Raw genomic sequence first — 27072 nt, 5'->3', positions numbered from 1 at the left:
CGCTTTTGGGCTTGGGAACTAAGCACTGAGTGGTGGGATCACATTGTCATGCAAGTCTGGGATGACGAGCAGTGGCTGCAGAACTTTTGGATAAGAAAAGCCGCTTTCATGGGACTGTGTGCTGAGCTCGCCCCCACCCTGCGGCGCAAGGACAAGAGATTGAGAGCTGCCATGCCAGTGAAGAAGCAGGTGGCTATTGCAATCTGGAAGCTGGCAACTCCAGACAGCTACTGATCAATCGCTAACCAGTTTTGAGTGGGAAAGTCTACCATTGGAATCATGTTGATGCAAGTTTGCAGGGCCATTAATTGCATCCTGCTCAGAAGAACCATGACTCCGGATAACGTAAAGGACATTGTGGATGGCTTTGCACAAATGGGTTTCCCCTAACTGCGGAGGGGGCGATAGATGGGATGCATATTCCAATTCTGGCACCAGCCCACCTAGTCTTTGAGTAAGTTAATCGGAAGGGGTATTTCTCTATGGTTCTCCAGGCGCTTGTGGATCACCGTGGGTATTTCATTGACATTAACACAGGCTGGCCCAGAAAAGTGCATGATGTACACATCTTTGGGAACAGTGGCCTGTTCAGAAAGCTGCAAGATGGGACTTTTTCCCCCAGACCAGAAGATCACTGTAGGTGAAGTCAAAATGCCCATTGTGATCCTTGGAGACCCCGCTTACCCGTTAATGCAATGGCTCACGAAACCCTACATAGGGAGCCTTGACAGCAACAAGGAGTGCTTCAACAACAGGCTGAGCCAGTGCAGAATGACCGTGGAGTGTGCTTTTGGCTGTTTAAAGGGCCACTGGCACTCTCTGTATAGGAAGCTGAACCTGGCCAATGACAACATCCCCTCGGTTATATCCGCATACTGTTCCCTCCATAACATTTGTGAAGGGAAGGGTGAAAGCTTCACTCAGGCATGGACCTCGGAGATTCAACATCTGGAGGCTGAATTTGAACAAACAGCCCTAGTTTACACTACGAGTTTAGGTCAAATTTAGCAACGTTAGATCGATTTAACCCTGCACCTGTCCACACGATGAAGCCATTTTTGTCAACTTAAAGGGCTCTTAAAATTGATTTCTGTACTCCTCCCCGAATGTTTGAAACACTGTTTCAATTTCAGCTATTTTTTATTTTGTATTGTATTATGGAAACGTTTTGTTCTGACAGCGAGGCTCTGCTTTGCAAAGATGATGATGTGCTAGCACTTCACTGACAGCCAGCAAATGCTTGGTGGGTAGACCCTGGGGTTACGGCACTCAAGGACTCTATCTAGGCTTCTGTCATTTATAGTTTGGGAAATAGCTCTCCCCACTTGTGCACGAATCTATCAAAGTTTCAGCCAGGAGGAAATCTTCACAGAAACATTCTAATTTCCAACTCTTGGTCAGCCAGTTGGAGAAGCCTGCTCTCTCTCTGACTACCTATGCTGTTCACACTCAGTAAGTGATGGAGGAGTTCCCCTGACATCAGTGCATACTATTACCAGTCCTTTGTGTACAGCAGGGGTCTCAAACATGCGGCCCGCGGGGGGGGAGGGAAACGGGACCCGCCCGGGCCGGGCCGGGCCGGGGGAAGGGAAGCGGGACCCGCCGGGGCCGGGCTGGGCCGGGGGGTGGAGGAGGGAAGCGAGACCCGCTGGGGCCGGGCCGGGGGAAGGGAAGCGGGACCCGCCGGGGCCGGGCCGGGAAGGAAGCGGGACCCGCCGGGCCGGGCCGGGGAAGGAAGCGGGACCCGCCGAGCCGGGGGTGGGAGGAAGCGGGAGCCGCCGGGGCCAGGCCGGGCCGGGGGAAGGGAAGCGGGACCCGCCGGGGCCGGGGCCGGGGCCGGGCCGGGGGAAGGGAAGCGGGACCCGCCGCGGCCGGGGGAAGGGAAGCGGGACCGGCCGGGGCCGGGCCGGGCCAGGGAAGGAAGCGGGACCGCCGGGCCGGGCCGGGCCGTGGGGGGGGGGGAGGGAAGCGAGACCCGCCGGGCCGGGCCGGGGGAGGGACGCAGGACCCGCCGGGGCCGGGCCGGGGGATGGGAAGCGAGACCCGCCGGGGCCGGGGTGGGAAGCGGGACCGGCCGGGGTGGGGAAAAGAGGGACCCGCCGCCGCGAGCGCAGCCGGTCTTGGCGGCGGGGGCCTTCCGTTCTGGGACCCGCCGCCTAACTGCCCCAAAGACCGCGGCGGGGACCCCCGCACCGCAGGTCTTCGGGGCACTTTGGCGGCGGGTCCCGGAACGGAAGGGGCCCCCCGCCGCCGAAGACCCCGGGCCCCCGGAATCCTCTGGGCGGCCCTGGAGCTCCCCCAGTTACTTCCTGTCACCGCCAAACTCCCCTCACCCCCGCCCCCCTCCCCGAGTTATTTTCTGTGCCTAAGCTCCCCGCGCGCTGCTCCCCAATGTTTGGGGCCGGGTCTCTCCCCTGGCCCCACCAGCCCCCCCCCCCCCCCACCCCCCCCTGTCTCCCGGCCCCCACTTGCTGCCCCCTCACCGCCCGGGAGCCTGCCCGGGAGCTCACGCTGACTCCACTCCTCTGCTATGCCAGCTTCCGGCATCACCTGCTGCCGCAGGGTTCTAGAGCCCCCCTTCACTAGGGCCAGGGCAGGCTGCCCTTCCCCTGCCCTTCTGCCCTAGTCCTGAGACAGAGACAGGGCAGGGGCGGGGCCTCATGGAAGGGGTGGATTGGGGGTGGGGCCAGGGGCAGCAAGGGGGCGTGTCAGTGATGCGGCCCTCGGGCCAATGCACTAGTCCTCATGCGGCCCTCGGGGTCATTTGAGTTTGAGACCCCTGGTGTACAGGGTGACTGACTCCTAGGTTGCAAGACTTAAAGAATAAGTTTAAAAAAGACAAGACAAAGCTTGTTTTGAAGGACGGCACCAAAATATTTTACCTATGGCACAGAATCAGAGATTTGTATCACAAGGTAGATCCTTTGCATGATCGAATGGTCCTTTTTATCTGTGTTTATTTGCTCCTTATGGGATACAGACTGTTGGACCTCAAATAAAGGATGTTCCTTAAAACAGGATGGGTAGTCAGCCATCATATGCTATCTCTGTGTCTTCTGTCCCTACCTACTTTCCTGTTTTCTTTTGGTAACACCTCCATTCCTGTCGCTGTTGTGAGCTGACTGAACAACATGTTACAAATTAATTGGGTTGCACTGTTTCCAGTGTCTGATAGGCAAGCCCTACATTGGTGTGAACCAACGATGTCAGTACAACAATCCCCAATCAAGTTCTATTTGCATTCCTTATAAAGTGCTGATGTTTCCTCAGTGGGATTCAATTTCCATTCTATTATTTTAACACTTTCTGAAACCTGTAGTTAATATTAACTGACAGGGTGAACTGAGAATCTTGGGATTTCCTATTATGGCTAATTAAATGAAATACTAATTCATGCACGGGCAGACTCTTGGCACTAAATTGCATTTCACCACCACAAGTGACTTTACTGCTAATTCTAGTTGTGATTGATTATTTAAAATCTGTCTTGAAGAACAAGATGTCAGAGCCATGTGTATTTTCCAACATACAGGTGCACACTGGAACCAGCGGGGAAGTTTTATTTCTGAAAAAAAGAATGCACAGAAACTGGCTACGTGTGAGAATGTTCCTGTTAAGTTTCCAGTACAACTGGGAGAAGGATTTCATATCAGCAAGTACTTCACTAATCCCCCAGTAAATGCTAAATTCTTTCTACTGTATCTCACTAGGTCGCCTTTATTATGTTAATTAGGTCTCTAGTTACCTACTGTACTTTTCTGGCCTCAGGATAAACCTCATTTGGACAAAAAAAGAACAGACTTAAAATGGAATTGAATGAACCACCTATGCAACCTAGTTCAGGCAAAGCAGGAGTCAAAGTGCAGGTGGTCATCTTCCTATCTGCACCAGTAACACTAAAGGCTTCCTCACCAGATTCTAAACTAAATATGCAGCTACCTGTTGAAGGTTAGTATTTAAACCAACAAACTGTTGTTGTCAGAAGAGTAACAATATAAAAATGGTACCTTCTTGCTAAACAGATCTGTTCCCTGGGAGTATGACTGCTTTCTTTGGTGACTAAAAGAAGATTTGATTATGTTTTATTCTTGTTAGTACTGCAGAGCCAACACAGCTATGAGAGGCTGAGCTAGAGTCTACTATGACTCCTGCATTTACAAACAGAATGTCTGTACCAGTTACAAAATGTTTATCACTGAGGACAATGACACATGAACCAGAGAGGAGAAAAACAGCTTGACTTTCAGATCCCAGACAGAGTTGGCAAGGCTGACACTTAGAAAACTTTTTAATTGTAAACTGAGCAAATTTGGTCTGAAATCAATAAAATACCATAAGTATAGAACCTCCCATTATGATTTTCACAGAGTCATTTTTCAGGGGTAGAACTGTACTTCAAATCAACCATAAACAATAATAAAAACACTTAAACACTGAGAGTGCTCAGTGCCATACAGAATATAAAGAACAACACAGTCCTTGCCCCTTGGAGTTTACTAAGTAGACAAACAATATAAATCAGGCATAAGATGTACTAGTAACCAGAAGGTGAATTTAACATGGGGCAGAGTGTGGTACGGGTTGTTATTTTTTTTCTTTTTTAAATAGGAGTCTAACAGAGCTTTTTGGTGTAGTAGATTAAGCTGATGGGCTTCAGGGAAAAAGCCCCTCATCATAAAGCTCTGCTTTTATCCCACTCATATTTCTCTCTCAGCATGTTTAATCCTGATTATGATCATCCCATGTCATCCATTAAAGCAAGCTTAGCTTCCAGGACCACCATAAGGAAAGAGCAGTGTTTGCTATTTTTATCAGTGGCAGGCCAAATGGAGCCCACAGAGGTCTGGATACTACTGTTGGTCACCCTTGTTTTTTCTACATAAGTGTGACACACAGACTACAGTTCCAAGCACTTCTTCTTGATTGGAGTACCCAGGAATTCAGGGATCTGTAATTTCTTAGCCACTACCTACATATTACAGATGAGGATAACTACAGTCTGTTCCTTTTTATGTAAACTGGATGCATTACAGATATTGTTTTTATGGCAGTGCCTAGTTCCTTGGGCTCCAGTTTACCTACTAATATTAGGTGGGATTATCAAAAGCACCTAAGTGAAGCACAAATTCTATTGAAAGATAATGAGACTTGTGCTCCTAAAGCTTTGTCTGTACATTAAAGTTATTCTGAAATGAGAGAGGGAGTAAAGCAGAATAGCTATTCCTGATTAACTCCCTGTGTACATACTTTATTGCAGAATAAGAGTGCCTTTTTATGGTTTAGCTTAATCTACTTCCACAAACTATTCCAGAATAACTTCATGTGTAGAGAAGTCCTATGTACTTCTTGAAAATCCCACCCAACTTGGCAAAGTGCATCCCTATTGTTAACAGTTAAACTTTCACAGACCCAGTCTCCAGGTTACTGAAAAGGATAAAGGCTGTTGTATAATTTCAGAGTCTTTTGCTAAAAAGCACACAGCTCTAAATTTTCCCATAGATTTCTTGAGGAGTGGATTAACCTTTTGATTGTCCTTCAACTTGAGAAAAAAGTCACACAGATAAAAGACCTAGATTGACCATAATTTTCCCAAAGGGAAAATGGGACACCACATGAGCGAGCCTGAGGCCCCACTCTCCCCATGCACAGCTGGTCCAAGCCCCAGCCTCCATGTGGAGTTGTCCGGAGGCCCCCTACCGCTTGCAAGCACACGGGGCCAGCCCAGCCTGAGCCACTCTCCCAAGCTGTCCCTCCCTGGCGTTGCTGCTCTCCCACCCCCATGTTTCTCCACACCCCGCTATGGGTTGCACGCCACTTTTTTGGCAAAACTGTGCCTTTATCCAGTTTGCTAGGTAATAGGTAATAACTGGAGATATACCAATCTCCTAGAACTGGAAGGGACCTCGAAAGGTCATCGAATCCAGCCCCCTGCCTTCACTAGCAGGACCAATTTTTGCCCCAGATCCCTAAGTGGCCACACCTGTGGTCAGCTACTCACTCAGGTACTGTCATTCATTTTCCCAGCTGCAGCCCTCTCCAGGGCTGCTTTGAACCCCATGCCTACTGGAGTGGGGCAGCTGCCCTATTACATGCCCCATTCAGGTTCCTCCTCAGACACCCTGGAACCTGCATGGGGCATATCAAAAGCATTTTCTAACAGATGCTTTTCCTCAGGGCAGGCTGGGTCCGGGGAGGGGAAGCATGGCACGGCTGTGGCCAGCCCAGGGCTCCTCCAGCTGGAGGAGGGGTGCTCAGGGCTTCAGCCAGCCCAGGGCTCCCCCACCTGAGGGGTAGAGGGGGGTGGTGGTCAGGTGTTAAACCAGACAGTCGTCTCTTTGAGAGGTTTGTCCCTCATCTGGTACAGGGAAAAATGGGATGTTGTTTTCTCTGGTATTGGCTAGGGGATGCTACTCTGCCCCCACTGGCTTTTAAAGATGATACTTCCTGTGCGGCATGATCTCACATCCACCATCATGCTGATATGTGGGCCCACACTGTTCCTGAAAGTACCAGAATGTTTGGTATTCTGGAAATGTGAGAGTGGCCACCTTGACTGTGGGGGCCTCAGGCACTGGTGAACTTCAGTCACTCCTCCTCACTCTCTGTGGAATAGAATAGTCTAGTCCAGGGATAGGCAACCTATGGCACTATGATTTTCAGTGGCAATCACACTACCCAGGTCCTGGCCACCGGTCCGGGGGGCTCTGCATTTTAATTTAATTTTAAATGAAGCTTCTTAAATATTTTAAAAACCTTATTTACTTTACATACAACAATAGTTTAGTTATATATTATAGACTTATAGAAAGAGACCTTCTAAAAACATTACAATGTATTACTGACACGCAAAACCTTAAATGAGAGTGAATAAATGAAGACTCGGCACACCACTTCTGAAAGGTTGCCGACCCCTGGTCTAGTCTCTTGAGGGCTGTATTTCTTTGGTCTAATTTCAGTTGTTGAGTTTAGTGTGCTGGTGCTGGGTGGTGTTGGTGGCCTATGATAAACAGAGGCTCAAACTAGATGATCTGGTGGTCCCTTTTGGCCCTAAACTTTGACAAAGGCTATTATATCTTTGGCTGTTTATACTGATGCTGGGATTGAATGCAATCTACATGTAAGGGGAGATGTTATATTGCTATTCTCTCCATGCAATTAAAGGGGGCTAGAATTTATTGGGTAACTTTTCCATACCAGGAAAATTACAAGGATCACACATGCATACGGCATGGAACACACTTGAGTATATTTAACTAGGCATGATCCTTGAATAATTGGTCTTTGTATGCCTTGACTGAGCCATGTGTGCTCGTGAGATTTTTGGTGATATGAGGTAATGATCTGTGAGCACAGCTGCTTGTAGATAAGTGACAGGAAGACACATTTTGGTCAGTGAATGTTTGGTGACCTGTTGTCCATGACCCACAGAGGATAAGGGTCAGTTACAGATCCCAGCTAGAGAGGCTGGCTCTTTAGCTCAAGTGATAGAGACTTGTGCTTTCATCTCTGATTTTCCCTGGTTCAGTCGCTGGGTTCAGCCACAATGGACCATGCTACATGTGTAGACAGAGGCAGCAAGCCTGGACAAATATCTGCAGTGACAGCCTGTGGTTATAAAGGCTATGCAGTAAGAGAGGAGGTAGAAGAGGTCTTTACTCCTCTCCCAGCCTTAGATTTTTGTGGGCTTCCTTCCCCATCTGTGAAATAAGTCCAGGGTCTACATATGATGCTGCTCATCGCTTTCTAGAGCAGCAGCAGCACAAAATTGACATGATCCTTCACACTTTCACTGCTGCCCCAAAGGTTCCTAATAACGGCAGTGAAACTGAACATGCTTGTTGACTTTGTTCTGCTGCTAGGCAAATCTGTCTCTCAGTCTGCAGACTCAGGAACACAGCACCAGTTCTCATGTAGAAACCGATTTTTGCAACCATAAGGGATTAACTTATTTTTTAAATGAAAACTAGACAACTAACACTTAGACTCCCTACACTCACCAGGGAAACCTTCCCCCTGAGCCTCAGCAAAGGAGTGAATGAATTTTTTGAGCCCAAGTTCAAAAGAAATGATACTTCCCTTATGATCCACATCACGAGAGAGTAACATCCATTTTAGAGAATGCTTAATCTACCCAGCAGAGCAGTTATAGTCTACTATGTATATCCTGATTTTGTTTCTCTTTGATACTATAGACTGATTATGTTTTTTGGCATGTGTATTCTACATACATTTGTCATCATGACAGATTTGGCTGGTACACTCTCTGTTAATTGCGATTTCTCTCAAGTGCAATGTGCCCTGGCCTGACATTGGAAATCACAACACAGCACCTAAGGAGATAGAAAATGGCTGTATTTGATTTCCATGGTGTCATGTGACGTGTTGCAGCTCTGAAGTTAGGTGCATGCAGACAATCTTCTGTGACTGATTTTTAAGCCTCAGTATATTGATATTTTCCCATTGTAGTGTCATGTTAAGTATCTACAGCAATTATGCTGGGTTATAAAAATAGTATTTAGCCATTGACTGACAGATCACCTGAAATATGCCACTGCATCTTCAATGCTTTTGAACAGATTTCTTTCTGGTCTAGCTATAGTATTTGCTTTCATATGCCGGAGATTTGGAATTGGCCTTTAACTAGCAACTACTTAACCAAATAACTTTGCCCCCACGGTCCTCTTTCCCTTACTCTTTTCTGTATGTGTCTGTTAAAACATTTGCTCTATACCAACCTGCCTGATTGTTCCACCAGTTTAGACCTAGCTGTTAAATTAATTATGTTAACAAGGGGAACAATTTAACTTTTTTAGCTTAACATCTCCCAGAAGCAGTCATGCTGTTCTGTGCCACTAGGTGGGGCCATCTGCCACATTTCTACATGACACCACAGTGACTAGAATTTTTGTTTTTCAGGAGAAAGAGATGATTGTAGACTGTAAGAATTGGCTTAACTAGACTCCCAGTACTTTGCTGTGGGTTCTCTCCCCCCCCACACACACACTCTTCCGAAGTATTTTTATGACCCGAATGATAAAGGCAACTGTAGCAAGAATAATTTAGCAGTTTCCAGAGAGGGGGCCAAATTTCATCATAAACAGGGAAATCATCACAACCCTTCCTTCAGTTTGGTGGTGGAATTTTAATGAAAGGCATCTGGGAATCCCCTTCTGTGTCTCAATGAGAATATATTAAAAAAAAGTAAATGTAATAGTTTCAAAATGATTTCACTTTTGATTCAAGGTTATGTTAACAACATGGGTAAGGAATTATCAGAAATCAATGGAGCTACACCAGTTAAACCCCCCTGAAAATCTGGGCCAAAGATTTGTAACTTAACAAGAATAGTGATAGAAATATAGTTCAAATAGGCTTAGCAGTCAGATACAGCCCACATCCTGTTTTGAAGAATAAATTCACAGATTCACATTAAATATAATCCAAGCTTATAAAACGATTTTCAATTTGAGTTGCCACAGTAACTTTGTTAATGATCCGAAGGGCAGAGACACATGAATTAAAGGCTCTATATTTTCAGGAAATGTCTCCTATGCTCCTTACTTACCACTAGCTGTCACTGCAGGCCAGAAGAGGATATTATTACCAAAATACACACATTTCAAGCCAGTTGCCCCTTTATTTTATAGGGAAACATCTGGGCAACTTTGTATATCAAGATACAGAAGATACACTAGAATAAATTAAGAACCAGAACCTCTGGCGTTCCAAATCACTGATTTTAAAAAACCCCAACCTATATCTTTGTTTAGGAAGTTTTAACAGATTTACAAATCCACTGGTTTTCTGCGTATAAATGCCAGGGCTAGCAAGTAGGGCAATTGCCTGGGACCCCATGCCACAGGGGCCCCATGAAGCTCCATTGCTCAGGCTTCGGCTTCAGCCCTGGGTGGCGGGGCTCAGGGCCTTGGGCTTCAGCCCCATGCAGTGGGGCTTTGGCTTTCTACTGTAGACCCCAGCAAGTGTAACGCTGGCCCTGCTTGGTGGCCCCCTGAAACCTGCTCACAGCCTCCCAAATCACACTCCAACAAACAAACCACACTCCAAAACCTTCATGTCCATTGGTACCCAGGTTGAAAGTTTCAGCAGAGAGCAGGGCCGGCTCTGGCTTTTTTGCTGCCCCAAGCAAAAAAAAAAGGGGGGGGGCGGCCGGAGCAGCAAAGCAGGGGGGAAAAAAAACAAAAAACCTGTGGCATGGCCGGAGCAGCAAAGCGGGGCGGGAGGGGAACACGGCGCAGCTGGAGCGGCAAAGCAGGGGGGGGGGGAGGGACAAAACAAAAACGGCACGGCTGGAGCAGCAAAGCGGGGTGGGAACACGGTGCGGCTGGAGTGGCAAAGCAGGGGTGGGGAACAATGGTGCGGCCGGCAAAGCAGGGGAAAAAAGCAAAACAAAAAAACCCTACAGGGCAGCCGGAGCCAGGGTGCAGGGGGACTCCTTGTGCTGCAGAGTGCACACCCGGTCTAGTGGAGGGGAGAGGGAGGGAGCGGGGGGGAGAAAGGGGGTGGCCAGCGCTTCAGCGGGGCTCTCGCCACGCGGCCCCTCCCGCCACGCCGCCTGCCGGGAGGGCTCCGCGCCGCTCTGGTCGGCGGGGAGGGAAGGACGTGGGCTGCCCTGCCGAGTTTGCTGCAGGGTGCTCCCCTCCTCTGCACTGCCACCCCCTACAGGGCGGCCAGAGCAGCGAACAAAAACAAACAAAAAAAAAGCCTTGCTGCCCTAGGATTGGGTGGAATGCCACCCCGTACAATCTGCCGCCCCAAGCAGGAGCTTGCTTGGCTGGTGCCTGAAGCTGGCCCTGGCAGAGAGGCCAAATATGAAATGGAGCAGAGAGCTGCACTCTCACCCAGAGTGCTGATCCTTGAAGGCCACAGATAAAACATGTTGACAGTAAAGCTTCCACTGTTGGCATCTCTGCTGCATCTGGTTGTGGGAATAAACAGAAAATGCCTATTTTCCAAGGATGTCAGGTGCTAATTTTCCCAAAGATTAGAAGTTGCTTATTTTTAAAAGAATAAAACTAAAATACCCTGAAAAGAAGGGCATGGAATGACCCACAGTTGGAAAACTTAATTGTACATCTTTTCATAGAGATATTTCTTTAAGAAATTTTTGATGGGTCTCACATCTTGGATCATATCTAGAAATAAAAAGGAGTACATTAATTTCAATTTGCTGAATACTGGTGGGGCCTACACTGAGGAAGAACATAGGGCAATACCCTTTTCCTTGTTCAAACTAATTAAGTTCCTTCACTGCCCTATAGATGTTTAACTATGACTTTCAAAAGAGTGGCAGTGACCCTGTGTTCCAGCAATGCGTCACACAGAATTTTCAAATAGCAAGCACCAAGCAAAACCTTGTGGTCCTTTTGTACAGACCTGTTGTGTCATTCAGGGAGGTTAACATACTGTAGACAGAAGGACAGAAGAGAAAGGGCAGTTCAGTATCCTAAACACTTCCTGGAATGATCCGATGATGGTTCTTCAGAGAAGGTGGAGATCACCAAGTAGACGTTAATTGGTTACACTAGTTTGAGTATATTTACTCTTTGCACAGTACATTCCTCACAAACCCTTTCAAAATGTTTATGTATACATAACTATAACGTGAACAATATTTTGCTTTATTGTTGTAGGTCCATGTGTGTCATGTATTCAGAATTACAGACACACTAGAAAATTTGAAGTGTGACCAGGCCATTGCATTATTTCAGGTGTACAATAGACCATTAGGATACCAATCAAATGCATTGTCTGTTCTTTCATCTCTGAAAGCAGCTTGCTCCAGTAATGGTTCGCTTGTTTGGAAAGTCAAAGCAGCCAATCAATACATGGTGATCTCATTCTTTCAGGCTGTTTTTTGACCTTTTGCTATCTTCTTCCAATATAATTCTGAATTATTCTGCCAGTACCCATTAGTGGATATTTATACTGCACACAATGGGATGATCTTTGACCAATATATACACTGTTGGTAAGATCATACACAGTGAACCTTGTTAAATTCACAGTGACTGTAGAATTGGCACCAACATGCTATGTCGACTAGGCACTTGCGCAATATGCAGCACAGGTTGCAGTTTTCTTTGTGGCAATGGCATTGTAATTAGGATAAAGGGTGAAGCAGCCGGATGCATAATTTGTTTAGGCCTGTTTTCTAGCTTGGCATTAATGAAGACACTGACTAATGTTCATGCTCTATTCTGTTGCCTCTTCCATCATTGCAGGAAAATCTTGACACAATTATTTTTTAATTTTAATTTTATCAGCTTAATTTGCTAGTTGGTTGATTAATTTTGCCGTGAGGCTGAGGCACAAAGCCATCAAGCTACCCTCAACACTTCAGATTTCAACTGCTTGTGGACTGCTTTTCTAGCTATAGTTTATATCATTGCGACTTGTCACTTCACACAAACCCCCTGCAGAAGCATATTTATCGCTCTAAATACAGTAATTCTGTTGCACTATATCGAGTCAAGTTATGGTCAAATGTTTTCTAATTGCTGGGACATGATTGTTCAGGAACTGCGAGTGGACACTGCATTTCTTCAGTATTTGCTTTTTCCTAAAAACTAAGGAAAGGACAATATTTTATGAAAAACAGCAAGACATTGAATGAATATGGCATGTCTCTCTCTAGATTTACACACATAACCCATGTTAGTGGACAAAGGGGACAAAGACCTATGTTGTTTAGCATGTGCCACGCACATACATTCTAATTAAAAAGAGAAGGAAACACAGGGAATACACACAGCAGTGTCCAGTCAGTAACGTCTTGTCCAGCTCCCTTGCTGCAGGTGGAAAATAGAACAAGGCAGTGGTACACACAGCAGCCAGCTCATTACAAGAAAGAAATTTAAAAAACAATTGCTTATTGCATGTGCACTATATTGTTTTCAACTTTATATGAAAATGTATCTCTGAGGCTTGCATTAAGGACTGACTCAGTGAAGACACTGAATTTCAGCAGTGCCAAAACCTGCTCCTCCTGCCCACTCACACACTTGTAGAGGAATACCAAGAGTTTTTAAGAGTAAATTTATTTCTGATAAACAGCAACAGCTATCAGAGACTGTAGTCCTCTATTAACTCCACAACACACAAAGTGAAACCTCCCCTTTCACCCTGCTAAATAGCCTAAACCCTAACTTGGAAGGATCACACTTAAGGGAGCCTATGTCTTCACTGAAAGGTAACTAACTTGCTGTTTAAAATCCTAATGGAGTCACAGGGCAGGTAGTTTTCAATCTCACTGCAGTACAGGGCCGCCCAGAAGGGGGGGCAAGAGGGGCAATTTGCCCCAGGCCCCGAGCCCCACAGGGGCCCCCACCAGAGTTTTTCGGGGCCCCTGGAGCGGGGTCCTTCACTCGCTCCGGGGGGCCCGGAAAACTCTTGCGGGGCCGGGCGCAGGAGCTTCTTCTGCTCCCGGTCTTCGCCGGCGGGGGGTCCTTCCGCTCCGGGGCGGAAGGACCCCCCACTGGCGAATTACCGCCGAAGACGGAGCGGGACCCGCCGCCGAACTGCAGCCCGGTCTTCGGCAGTAATTCGGCGGCGGGGGCTTCCGTTCCGGGACCCGCCGCCGAAGTGCCACGAAGACCCGCGGCGGGGGCCCCCCTCTGCCGAAGACCAGGCTGCACTTCGGTGGTGGGTCCGGCTTCGGCGGTAATTCGGCGGCGGGGGGGCCCCACCGCGGGTCTTCGGGGCACTTCGGCGGCGGGTCCCAGAACGGAAGGGCCGCCCGCCGCCGAAGACCCCGGGCCCCCGGAATCCTCTGGGTGTCCCTGCTGCAGTAAGTTGAGGTAAACCCCACGTGGTATAGTGTTGACCTCAATGATGTGTGTTGAGGTCAAAACTATCAGTGTCTTCTCTCCACTAGGATTTGACTCCTGGTTTTTCCAGTAGACTTGGACTCCTAGAAAAAGACTGTTCTGAACAAACATCTGATGCCCAATAGCAAGTTAGCCTCAGATGTTAGCCAACTGACGTTGGCTCATCTAGTAGAACTAGTATTTCCAGGGGCTCATCTTTAGTGGAAAGGATGCTGCCATTGGCATGTTTGCAAGAGATGAGTGTGCAGGATGCAGAAAGAAGGTGGAGGAACACAATATTTCTCTGCTTGATGCCTGGATCTGACTCAGTAGTGCCATGACTTGAATCACTTATTTATCACAGCCATGTAGCCACATGCTGTGTTCCCTGTAACTCATGCTTTATTCCAGTCAGTGATACTTTACTTTAAGCATTAAATTATTAAGCTTTGCTGTATTATGTTGTTAATGCCTCAGATCAGCTCTTTCACATGCTGAAGTAGCCACACCAGGCTGTACATGGTCAAAAACTGTATCAAGCTCTCCCTTTTCAAATCCCAGTTAGTCCTTTTTCCTGGGGGTTAGTTGAAGAAGATATGCAGAATTCTCCACAATGTCACTGCTTTACTAAGGAAGTCTATATTCTTCCCAGAAATCAAGCTTTTTCATATGTTGGGTTGCAGCATCCACAAATCATGCGGTAATATTCTGCTGTCTATTTAAGTATCACTCTGCTTGACCCTGTTATTCTATCATGTTTTCAACCAAAGTAACTAACACCTTATTAAGAACTGCAGACAACAGGAAATTGAATTGTTGCTGAAAATGAGACCCCAACTGGTTTCGAAAGTCATTAATAGACAGGGCATCTCTATTTTCAACACTGTTTCAGAGAGAGAGAATAAATGGTAGACCTCTTATTGACTTCAATGGGGCCAGGATTTCCCTGGGTTTTGGATTATGCCGATCACAGAAGAGATAGAATGCTGGAACTAGAGCTGGTCAAAAATAAATAAATAAATAATTTAAAAAAAAATTGATAGAAATTTTTTTTACCTGTTTTTTCAGCTAGCTCTAACTGGACCCTGAAGATTGTTGGGAGTGAAACTTGGGAGTGAAGCGAGAGCATCAGGATCTTCCAACCTTCCCCCCTCCCAATCCCTTTTGGGGAGAAGTTCATAGGAGGTTCATAGGAAGGAGGGGAAGTTCACAGGAAGCTGCAGACTATATGAGAGATGAACAGTGGCCAGGATGAGAGAGACAAAAGAGGGGGAAAAAACACAGACAGGAGTGGGAGACTGAAGCTACAGGGTCTCTCCGAACCAATGAGGGCTGACAGGTTTGACCAACTGGGAATAATGAGAAATGTCTCCTAAGTAATTTTTTGTCCTTCACCACAGTAGGGATGCCTGCCTTGAAGGGTTTTTTTGGGGGTGTATATGGAGTTGTTCATGCTACTAATACTGAAGTTTTAGACAATATGGTAGGATTACTGGGGTCACAGCCAGCAAACTAGGAGACATCTAGTTATCCAACCCTCGTTAAATCTGCACTCTGCTTACTAGCCAGAAAGTTTGGGAACAACTGTATGTAGTTATCTGCTCTCTCCTAAATTGTCATTCCTGTGAAATGGCAGCTATCTGTCACGTGCTAGTTCTGACTATTAGACACATCTACAAACCATGTATCCTTGATGGCGACCAAAAGCATATTTGGTCTCCATCCTTCCCCCCCAAAAAACTCCCTGCTGTTGTCCAGCAACAGAGCAGCACTGCCTCCCTCTTCTTTTGGAGGAAAGTTTAAACTGAAACAAGATCTCTTTTCAGCTTATGTTAATGGCTCCACATTTGGAAACAGCTGTATTTTATTTTTGTACAGACCACATTGCACCCCAGAGCAAACATCTTGGCACAGAGCTTGAAGACCTTTGGAGAGTGCCAGGGTGGATTAACCACATTTGAGCTTCTCTCTTCATTAGTTTCTGTCTTTATGATAACCATTAGAGGGAGTAGTTTAGCATGGGGGTGACAGAGAGACCACCTGCTGGCCTCCCAAGAAAAGCATCTGATCCTCTGATGGAGGAAGGGCCAGGAGGAGCTGCCTGCCTCCCATCCATTTCCTTGTAGAGGGGAAACTCAATGCCAAGATGTCTTACAATAAAGAGAGACAATTACTTTCAGCCGTGGAGTTCCACTGATTGCAGAAGGAATAAGGTGCATGTTAAATCCTGGCCCTTTTTCCTCTCACTGCCAAAGAAAGTAGATACGATTTAGTTTATATTTTTCCTCTGCTCGTACCCACCTATTTGAGACTAGCCAAATACAGTGCAAACATTATGGGTTAGCATGTTCAGACCTAAGTTACATTGGCACATCTGAAAATGTTACCCAAAGTAACTTTATAAACTTGGCACTTAAGTCCCAGGGGAAGTCAGTGAGTCACTGGGTGCTTTTGAAAATTTTACCCTTACTCTTAAAAAAACTTTTCAATTCTGTAATGACAACTTATTTTAATTAGTTAGCCCTATCTTTATCTACTGAATGTCTTAAAAAAAAAAAAAAGGCAGTCAGCACATTTTAGTCTATACTTATCCTCCATCAGTCATGTGAATGCCTGCCAAGATAATGAAGCTGTGATGCCTTAGAATGCAAAGTGTGGCATTTCAGAGACTAGAAATGCCATTGAAAAATGGACATAGTTCACAGGGTCTCAAGTACATGGAAGCTTTAAAAAAGGGGTTGTTTTAAAACATTTTATAGCCAATCACCTTCCTTATATCTTTAATTCTTCTGCTGTACCGCTTTCTAAGAGACTCCAGAATCACTACCTTTGGTTTCAGACATACAACAGCTTCCTAGGCAGCATCATCTCTAGTACTCTGAATATTTTCCTTACATTTTCTATCTCAGAGAATTAAGACCCTGATGCTACAATACCTGCTAGGCCTGTATGGAACCAGATGACAGTCAAGGAGACTCTGCATTGGAGGGAGCTGCCTCTTCCTGCATAGAGCTCATTACAAGATCAAGGAGTAATTTGTTATAAGATACTTATACCTATACTGTTTCCTTCCACTCCTGGTAAGTACTAAATCAAGTAATGATCAAATACAGTTATAAAACTAACGTTAATTTCTCACCAAAAGTATTTAAAGAAAGCTCATTCAACAGTCTCTAAAATTAATGATAGGTTAGGTATTGTCATACACCACCGGCCCAGACTGGCTTTAGGAGAGTTTCTACTCAGTCTGGTTACATCTCTGGACCTTCCAGCTTGGTTTGGCTGCGGCAGTGAATTGGTCCTACAGCTAAATCATAAAAGAAAAGTCTACTCCTTCCAGGTAATACAACTCCAAAACAAACAAAACTTTCACCCTCGTCTCAACCTCACACAAACACTCCTCCCTGAGGGTCTATCATCTTTTCTCAGCCCCTTCAAATCTTTCCTTGCTATATCAACCCCACTTCCTACCTAGAGTCTCCTTCTTAACTTCCCACAGGCTTTTCTATCTTATTTCTACCCACAGAAGGCCTGATTTAGCCACCCGTAACTTGTCTGTCATGTGAGTTTGCTCATTTTCTCCACTTGGGGAGGTGAGCTATTTGTGTGACAGGTGGGGCTGGCCTAGGGTGACCAGAAGTCCTGATAAAATCGGGACCGTCCCAATATTTGGGTGGCTGTCCTGTGTCCCTACCGATCTTTGGTCGGGATGCAATTTGTCCTGATATTTCGCTCTGACGGTAGCACTGGTGCTATTTATTTATTTATTTTTTTGCTCCGCTGGCAGAACTCGGCTTTTTTTTTTTTTTTTTTTGCTTCGCTGGTGGACCCCCCCGCCCCACGTGTCCCAATATTTTCTTCATCTCATCTGGTCACCCTAGGCTGTGTCCGAGACAGATTGCGGTTCGATCAGCTTTGGTATTGGGAGAGGAAAAACAGGCTGGACCAGAATAAAGTTTAAAGCCAAGTAGCTGCGTTTATTTGGGGGAGAGTTACAACTTGGGCCGAGGGAGAGAGGCAATTCTTAGCTGGGATGTTATCAAACAATACAAACACACCCAAAAATCATTAACAATACAACTCTATACTGCTCATTGCTTCACACGGAGTAGACAGACACACCAGTTACACAAGGAGGAAATCGGGTTCGTCAGAGCGGTGCCCGGTGCAACACAGAAAAGAGGCCCACAGGCCACTGCCTCAACCGTCCTTGCTTTCACACTAAGGGTTTTACCCAGAGTGTGGTGCAGCTGCGATTGTGAAGATTCCACTCACTCAGACCGTGGGGACAGAAACCCCTTGGTCAGCTAATCCTTAGGTGGAGACAGCACCGAGCACCAAGCACTCCGCACAAAGACAGAGCAGTAACTCACACAACTTAAAACAGTCTATAATTAACTAACTACTAAAACCCAGAACAGATATACAAACTAGACAACTGTGCAATTATGAGCTCAATGATTCAACTCTCATATATTATATACACACTTGGTACCGAGTTAGGGAGGGGGAAAAGATAGGAAGCTAGGTAAGCAAACTGTCAGAAATTAGAATGCAAATACTGCACTCCAGGCGCAGCTGACCAGCAGAGCAGACACCAGAAGCATGATGAGCTGATAGAAATAGATCCAAAACGATAAATCCAAAGTGACAACGAATCCAAAACGACACAACACGAGCTAGCTATAACGGGAGGAGACCCTGGCTGAAAGGTTGATCAGGCCCTTCAGCTGACACGTGGATACTCCACACAAATTTTGGGGGGAAACCTAGTTTTATTCGAAGGGTCTCACTCACTCGTGTCAGCATCTGATTGGTCCCTGGCTCCTACACCCTCCAGGCTCCAAGCTGTTGCCCCCCACGCCAACAGGATTTGCACACTGCATCTTTGCACAAGGCACTAGCCTGACCCCTAGATGACCAGGCCAAAAAGAGCGGGAAAATGCACACAGCACTATAATGTTGCACACCGCACCTCAGGGTTGCACATGACACCACGGTGTTGCTGGGCAGAATTAGGTCTCTGCCCTCTCCTGTGGAACAAGAACCTGGTCCAAGATGGAGGCTGCCTTGTCCTTTTAGCAGAACAAGATGGCCGTGGACCGACAATGGGCCATACAGACCCATAACTATGTATAGGGTTGCGACAGGCTGGACTATGTTTGCCAAACCTCCAGGATTGGCCTGGAGTCTCCCAGAATCAGCATTGATCTCCCAGTGACTAGTGAAAGCAATCCAGGAGATTTTAATAGGATATTTTAAGAAAATGACATAACGTCATGTTGGGGGAAAAAATCTCCCAGAATTGCTTCAGTCAGAGTTGGCAATCCTAGGCTGGAACCATCTCCCCTTAAAGGGCCAGTCGCCATATAACAGGTGTCAGCGCTAGGCCCTTGAGTTTTAAGCACATAAATTAGTTGCTTTGATACAGGATCACTAACCAGAAAAATGATCACAACTTTTTTATTTAAATGCCTTATAGTGATAAAGAGCTCAATCTGTTTGGCTTAACAAAAAGGTTATGGGGTGACTTGATTACAGTCTGCAAGTATCTACATGGGGCAAAAATATTTAATAATGGCATCTTCAATCTAGCTGAGAAAGGTATAATATGATCCAATGGCTGGAAGCTCAAGCTAGACAACTCAGACTGGAAATAAGGTGTAATTTTTTTAACCATGAGAGTAATCAATGTATACAGGGTTGTGATGGATTCTCCATTGCTGACAATTTTTAAATCCAAACTCAATGTTTGTCTGCCTCCAATCTTTCCTTATTTCCTTTATAGATAGAGCTTGATCTGGAAAACTCTTATTCAAGCTGCTGAGGGTTTGCAAGATCAGGTACCTATATTATAAAAAATGTTTTGGTTCGAAGACTTTTTCTAAGGAGTTTGAGAAGTTCACAAGTTAACAGGCTATGGCTGTAGATATTTTAAATTTATAAAACCCACTGTAGCAGTTCAATATCATACCACTGTCATCTTTTCTTTTCCTCTCTTGTCCTTTTTCTCATAAAAACTTTAGAAATCTGCTGGTTATAAAAGCAGAAGTCTTACATTTTGAGACCACTCTGCAGACGTCCATATATGACAACTTGTAAGTGAATGTGTTGTCACCACACTGACGTTTGCTCTACAGTGTTTTACTATCATGAGCTAGTCCTTAGAGATACGTATACATCAATACCTTTGCTCTGTTTTTACTGGTACTAGTGGAATTAGTGGCACAGGGAGTTTTGACAAAGAATGTGCAGTGATGGCCTTTGTCATGCTTTTTTTCTAACGGGAACTTTTTATAAAGTGTGTTGCTTCTGTGGACTGTGTGTGTAGTTGTGCGTGCAGTTGGAGTTTGTGCAATCACTGCATGATTAAGAGTAAATCATTACAATATTTTAATTAATTACATGAATTTGTTATGGATCGATAAGACAGTCTCATTTTTTTCTCAGGTCACCACTCTGGAGATAGAGTTAAGGTTGTTTGGGTGCCTTAACTGCAGGCTTGTCTACACTACCCACCGGATCGGCGAGCAGCAATCGATCCAGCGGGGGGAGTCAATTTATCACATCTAGTATAGACGCAATAAATTGACCACTGAGTGCTCTCCCATCGATTCCGGTACTCCATCAGAATGAAAAGCACAAGTGGAGTCGACGGGAGAGCATCAACCCTCGACTTACCAATGAAGACACCACGGTAAGTAGATCTAATTACGTTGTCTTTGGCTATGCTATTCACATAGCTGAAGTTGCGTATCTTAGATCGACCCCACGTGGCAGTGTTGACAAGCCCTGCATTTCCATACTTTCAAAGATTGGGTTTCTTTTAACTTCAGTTTTAACTCTGAATATACTGGGTTTCTAATGCTAATTTTTGATAACTATAAAATTATTGTAAGATTATTTACCTTTAAGTGACCGTTATGTACTCTAAATTGTAACTCCAGATTAACCGAATTTAAATTTAGTCTTAGACTGGGAAACCAACCCTTTGCCTCAAATACATGATCTTACGTTGCTGCACATCTTGTAAATACTACCATACATACATTTAACATAGTGCACAGAGATGTGCGGTTCAACTGCTCTATTAATTGATGCCATTAAGTTGTTTCTAAAACAGCCTGAGCAATGAAGAAAGATTGACAAACAAAAATCTTAAAGTTTGCACTATTTGTTACAGCCTTCAAGAGACACCATCAACTTGAAAAATAGTTGACTTCAGAATATTATTTAAAGTCAGGTTCAGATACTTCTAAGTTCCCAGGGCCAGCTCCAGGTTTTCTGCCACCCCAAGCGGCAAAAAAAATAAAATAAAATAATAATTAAAAAAAAGCTGCGGCAGCGCAATCATGCTGCTCCACTCTTTGGCGGCAATTCGGCAACCGGTCCTTCACTCCAAGAGGGACTGAGAGACCCGCCGCCGAATTGCTGCCGAAGACCCGTGCCGCCCCAATAGCGGCCAGAGGGGTGCCCCTGGGTACTGGTCACCCCAGGCACCTGCGTCTTTAGCTGGTGCCTGGAGCCGGCCCTGGGAGTGCCATCATCTGAGTCCTCCTGCTAGTTGTTCATTTTGCAATTGCAATTTCCTATTTTTAAAAGTGATTTTTTGTCCTATTGCTGTGTGAAAGACCTATGCAAACAGTGGAAACTGACTAAAGCCAAGATGCTGTGGAAAGTTACTTCAGTGCTTAACTTTACTTTTTTCAGTTTTAATGACCTAAGTTTAAGGCCATTTCACAAACTTTGGAAGAGGTAGTGTGGCCTATTGCAGCAGCTCTCAACCTTTCCAAACTACTGTACCCCTTTCAGGAGTCTGATTTGTCTTACATACCCCAAGTTTCACTTAAAAACTACTTGTTTTCAAAAACCAGACATAAAAATAGAAAAGTGTCACAGCACACTATTACCGAAAAATTGCTAGCTTTCTCATTTGGTTTGTATGAAATTTTAATTTGTACTGACTTCTCTAGTGCTTTTTATGTAGCCTGTTCTAAAAGTAGGCAAATATCTAGATGAGTTGATGTGCCCCCTTGAAGACCTCTGTGTACCCCCAGGGGTACACGTACCTAGGGTTGCCAACTTTCTAATCGCACAAAACCGAACACCCTTGCCCCTTCCCAAGGCTCCGCTTCCGCTTGCTCCATCCCCACTCCCTCCGTCGCTTGCTCTTCCCCACCCTCACTCACTTTCATCAGGCTGGGAAGGGGGTTAGGGTGTGGGAGGGGGGTGAGGGCTCTAGCTGGGGGTGCGGGCTCTGGGGTGGGGCCAGAGATGAGAGGTTTGGAGTGTGGGAGAGGGCTCCGGGCTGGGGAAGGGGGTTGGGGTGCAGGGGGACATGGGCTCTGGGTAGGGTGACCAGATAGCAAGTGTGAAAAATCGGGATAGGGATGGGTGGTAAGAGGTGCCTATATAAGATAAAGCACCCAAATATCAACTGTCCCTATAAAATCAGGACATCTTGTCACCCTAGCTCTGGGTGGGGCCAGAAATGAGTGGTTTAGGTTACAGGAGAGGGCTCTGGGCTGAGGAAGAGGGTTGGGGTGCGGGAGGAGGTGAGGGCTCCAGCTGGGGGCGCAGGCTCTGGGGTGGGGTTGGGGATGAGGGGTTTGGGGTGCAGGAGGGGGAAGGGTGTTTGGGGGATGAGCTCCGGGAAGGAATTTGGGTGTGAGAGAGGACTCTGGGCAGGGGTGCAGTGAGGGCTCCAGCTGGGGGTGTGGGCTCTGGGATGGGGCTGGGGATGAGAGATTTGGGGTTGGGGGGGGGTATATGTGTGTGGGCTCCAGGAGGAAGTTTGGGTGCAGGAGTGGGTGCGGAGTCCCAGCAGCGCTGACTGCGGCTTCCAGGAATTGGCCACCAGGTCCCTGCACGGGTGGCCAGGGAGGATCCGTGCGCTCCTTTTGCACCTGCAGGTGCTGCCCCTGCAGTTCCCATTCGTCACAGTTTCTGGCCAATGGGAGCTGCGGAGCCTCCCTGGCCACCTGTGCATCATGGGGCTGCAGGGAACTGGCAGCTGCTTCCAGGAGCTGCGCAGAGCTAGGGCAGGCAGGGAGCCTGCCTTAGCCCCAGGCTCCCAACAGGACTTTTTACAGCCTGGTTGGCAGTGCCGACAGGAGCCACCAAGGTCCCTTTTCGACCTGGTGTTCCAGTTGAAAATGGGACGCTTGGCAATCCTACATGTACCCCTGGTTGAGAACCATTGGCCTACTGGGTAGATCACTGGCCTGAGACTCTATTCCCAGCTGTGCCACTGGTCTGCCGGGTAATCTTGGATAAGTCACTTCACCTCCCCGTGCCTCAGTTTCTTCATGGGTAAAATGGGGATAGTACTTACCTCCTTTGTAAAGCATTCTCAAATCTACTGATGAAAAGGGCCATCTAAGAGGCATGTATTATTACTTACCCGTAGTCAGGGGTGGCTCTATGTTTTTTGCCACACCCAGCACGGCAGTCAGGCAGCCTTCAGCAGCGTTTCTGCAGGAGGTCCGCCAGTCACGCGGATTAGGCGGTGGCTCTGTGGGTGGTCTGCCAGTCCCTCGCCTTCAGCGTACTCGCCGCCGAATTGCTGCCGAAACCGCAGGACCAGGGGACCTCCCACAGCAACGCTGTTGAAGGCTGCCTGACTCAGAGCCACCGGCCGGCCACCCCACGCGGCTTGTCGCCCCAGGCACGCGCTTGCTGCGCTGGTGCCTGGAGCTGCCCCTGCCCATAGTCCAAACACGATTTTTAACATGTCTAAATCCCTAAGGCAGTGGAGAAGAGCTGCACACTGGAACTTGTTGCTTTGAATTGTTTTAGTGCAGTCTCACAAACTTGAGCAGGATCCAGAAGAAGCACTAGTAGGATGCTCCAAACCACTCAAAGGCCTTCAGTGAAGGAAGGAACATGAGTTTCAGTTATTCAACCCAGAGGGTTGAGAACTTTGTATTGCAATCCTGAATACCACATAACTGCCATGGGCAGGCAATCTAGAGATTAGTATCTACCGCATTGCACCTTGAGACTGGATAAATCACAGACAGCGTCTCACTAAAACGTTGCCCACCTCTCCAGAAACCAACCAAGCAAGCAAACAAAACACTTGCATACTGCAATGTCACCAACCATCAAGCAGCCCTGCCGCGTCACACCGCCCTCCCGCTCTCCCCTTTATTGCTTGATGCAATGCCCAGAGCGGCAGCATGCGCACAGACGGACTCGGGCAGCACTGATAGGAGCATTGCACACTCCTCCAGCTCTCCCCGCGACAAGAGAAAAAGGCACTGGAGACTGGTGGGGGGTGGACGGAGAGTCCCCCAACTCACCCAGCAATCTATAAAACTACAGGTCCCAGCATGCTCCGGACGCGCGTGCGCAGTAGCGTCCCAGCGCCCTTTCGGGACGCATGCGCGGCGGCGTGCGGGTCGGTTGAGTAAGGCGGGGTGCGATTGGCTGCGGGGAGGCGGCCGAGTGTGGGAAGCGCAGTGACGGAAGGAGCGGGGGGCAAATGGCGGAGAGATGGTCCAGGGCCCTGTTCAAAGAGCAGCGATAATCCTGGTGCGGAGAAAGCGGCGCCGGAGGAGGCGGCGCCGGGGCTCCTAGCGCCAGCGCGCACCCCCCACCCCGGCGAGGGAGGCTCCGCGGGGGGGAGGGACGCGGAGGAGTCGCGTTGGCGAGCGTGTCCGCGGGCGGAGACTCGGGGCCGAGGAAGCCCAGGTAGCCGCGTTCTCGGGGGCGAGTTCGGGAAGTGCCGAGAGCAGGAGAGGGGTCCCCCGCCGCCTCCTTCCTCCCTGGGTGAGACTGAGGTAGGTACCGAGCGGCAGGGAGAGACCGGGGCGGCTGCCCGGCTCCCTAGGCCTGTGAGGCCTCCAGTCCTGCGAGAAGGCCCCGTTGCTCCTGCCACCGGGGCTGCCCCCCACCCCGTGTCTCCTGTTCGCTGGGGCGGGCGGGGGCTGCCCCTTGGGGGTGGGGGAGGGTGGAAAATTCCAGCGGCCTAGGAAGTCCGGGGGGGGGGCAACTTTCCCTCAACGCAGCTCCCTGCGAGCCGGGCCCGGAAGTTTGCGGGGAGGGGGGAAGGGGAGTTGAGGGAACTTTCCCCACCTCCCCCAGTAGCGCGGAGGCTGGCTTCAGGCGCTGCTGTCTGGTGTGCAGAGGAGCAGGTGGCGCTTAATCCGGGTTGGGTGCGGAGCCTGCTGCTTCCTGTTCGCTGGGTGGGAGCCTCCTTCGTCACTAAACACTCTGGGCAGCTAGTTCGGTTCTTACTGCATGGAGGTGGAGGGGCCTGAAGTGCGAGGGCAGGGAGGGGAGGGACACCGCATCACAAATTGAGTCTATATGGAGGTACTGGACGATGGTGTCTCCCCTGGGATTTCATCAGCTTTGTATGTCTTGTGTTTAAACTATTTTTCTTCCTTTTGATTTTGGAAGGGAAATGATGGGTAAAAAGTAAAGAGAAGTGGGCTTTCCCCCTTTAAAACTGATAGTCAGTCAGGTCTGACTAGGGCTTAGTTAGCTTTTCAGAAAATAGTATTTAAAATGACGAGGAATAAGGTTCCTAAAATGGGTTTCAATGAACAGATAGCAGTAAACAGTTTGTTTATATTGCCTGCATTGTTTGGTGCCCAGACATTGCACCATTGTGCTAGAGTAGGAGAGCCAGAAAGTGCTAAGGCATAGAAACCAGAAAGTGAAACTAAAAATATATTGTTGAAGCTGAGTGGAAAAGCAAAAAGAATCAGCATTAATAAGTTAAAGTTAAATTAGTTTTTAAATATTCTGTAATGCATTTAAAGTATTTTTAATCTGATTATGAACCTTAAAGATGGGTCATAAATTGATCATGTAGTAATATTCACTTGATGTTCATCTGTTTACTTATTCATATTTAAATAATCAAGGAGCACAGCAGATTTTTAATTTCTGTATTCTTGTATGGTCTTATCCAAAAATTCTAATAAAAACTTAATAAGACAATTTAGCCTCTGTAAAAATATCAGTATATTGTATTATAAATATAAGGAGGTTAGTCCATATGATAGGGCTTTATAGCCTGCAATTAAATGACGTTTGGTAACTTGTTGGTTTTTTTAAGCAGTTTTTTTGATTATTTAGATTTGCCAATATTTTTGCAGAGTGCTGAAAATGTGAAGTGCTCTAAGTCTTTGAATCAAGGTTTGACAAAACTCACGTGTTGGTGAATTAAAAAAAATTATAATTCCTGAGTTTAGGAGCTGTGTAGGTTATCAATTGCTGCAAAATTCAGTGCAATATTTTGTTTCTAACCCTTGTTGTAGTAAAGATGGCATTTCAAATATGAACAGTTCCTGTACTGTCTCTTTGAGTCTTCAGACACAGATCAAAGAACAGGAGTACTTGTGGCACCTGAGAGACTAACAAATTTATTTGAGCATAAGCTTTTATGGGCTACAGCCCACTTCATCGGATGCAGACTAACACGGCTGCTACTCTGAAACCATACACAGAACAGGTGCCTCTGCTGTTACTCGTTCCTGAGCAGCAAGGTAGTAAAACTAATCATTTTGGTAAGCTTTGCTCTGTTGTTTTAAAACATGTGGAGAAATAAGGATCACCTCAGGTTCACTCCACTCCTTGAAAGGAAAATTGAACTATTTACGTAGGAGAAACAAAAATGAGATTTAGAGAGTAGCCACTGCTCAACAGCCAGGAGATTCTAGTTGGGTGTGAAGGGGGAGGGAGAATCACAGAGCATGCTAATTCTACCAGTAGCCAGAGGTGTCAGTTTCAAATTAATCCTGCAAAATAGCAGAAATGAAAGATGGGCAGAATTCAGGAGTAACATCTGTAAATCCTGTCATCATCCTCTGTATTAACTACTGTAAAGATGGAATTCTCAAGAGGATGTTATTGTAAGATGTGACATTAACAGTGTAAACTTCTTAAATCTTAGCATGGTGTATTTCTAGTCGTCTTATGCCCAGGACAAAAAACTGAAAATTTTTTTTGTTGACGGGGCCAAGTTTCACTTGCCATAGTAAGGAAAAGGGCGATTAATATAAATAAGATGCTTACTAGAGATGACTGTCAGAACAATGTGGCTGGAAGACAGTCTGGTCTTGTGGCCAAGTTTATTCAAATATTTCAAGTTGAGAAATTATTTAGACCAAAATGAAAAGAAAAATTTTAAGAGAAAGCAAAATGATGCAGCTATTCATAAGAAAATAATAGTAAGGTGAGTAGAATTTTTGCAGGTACAGGACACACACAAAGTTACTTATTAATTTTTCTG

The 27072-nt window shown here is 46.7% G+C and overlaps 1 protein-coding gene across 2 annotated transcripts in view; it reads left to right on the top strand.

Moving 5' to 3' along the window:
- The first annotated feature begins 24268 nt into the window (after window positions 1-24268).
- Window positions 24269-27072, top strand: part of WAPL (WAPL cohesin release factor) — a 138364-nt gene continuing 135560 nt past the window's right edge. Inside the window, exon 1 of one of the 2 annotated variants that reach the window (XM_039481314.1) lies at window positions 24269-24610. The gene's annotated coding sequence lies outside the window, so the exon portion shown is untranslated. The remainder of the gene's footprint in view (window positions 24611-27072) is intronic. The other variant, XR_005582780.1, reaches the window with a different exon arrangement.

This window comes from Mauremys reevesii, linkage group 7, assembly GCF_016161935.1.
Source record: "Mauremys reevesii isolate NIE-2019 linkage group 7, ASM1616193v1, whole genome shotgun sequence".
NCBI classification, from domain to species: domain Eukaryota; kingdom Metazoa; phylum Chordata; order Testudines; family Geoemydidae; genus Mauremys; species Mauremys reevesii.
The sequence above is the reverse complement of the archived record's forward strand: the minus strand, read 5'-3'. Positions and strand labels throughout refer to the sequence as shown.